The following is a 252-nucleotide window of genomic DNA, read 5'->3' as shown; positions in this document are numbered from 1 at the left end:
CCAGGTGTCGCCTTGGCGGTTCTCAAGAAGCCGTCCATCATACCGTCACCGGACTCGGATTCAATATTCGTGCCGGCCGACCCGGGGCTGCTCAGCCGAACCCGGGGCTTCATCGCCCAAGTCGGGGGCTAACAAGCCAAACCCGCCGGCTAGCATGCCGAACCCGGGGACTTCTCGCCCAACCCGGGGCTTCATCGCCAAACTCGGGGCTAGCAAGCCGAACCCGCCGGCTAGCAAGCCGAACCCGGCGAC

The sequence above is a fragment of the Lolium rigidum genome, chromosome 3 (assembly GCF_022539505.1).
Source record: "Lolium rigidum isolate FL_2022 chromosome 3, APGP_CSIRO_Lrig_0.1, whole genome shotgun sequence".
Taxonomy (NCBI): domain Eukaryota; kingdom Viridiplantae; phylum Streptophyta; class Magnoliopsida; order Poales; family Poaceae; genus Lolium; species Lolium rigidum.
This window is presented reverse-complemented; position numbering follows the sequence as displayed.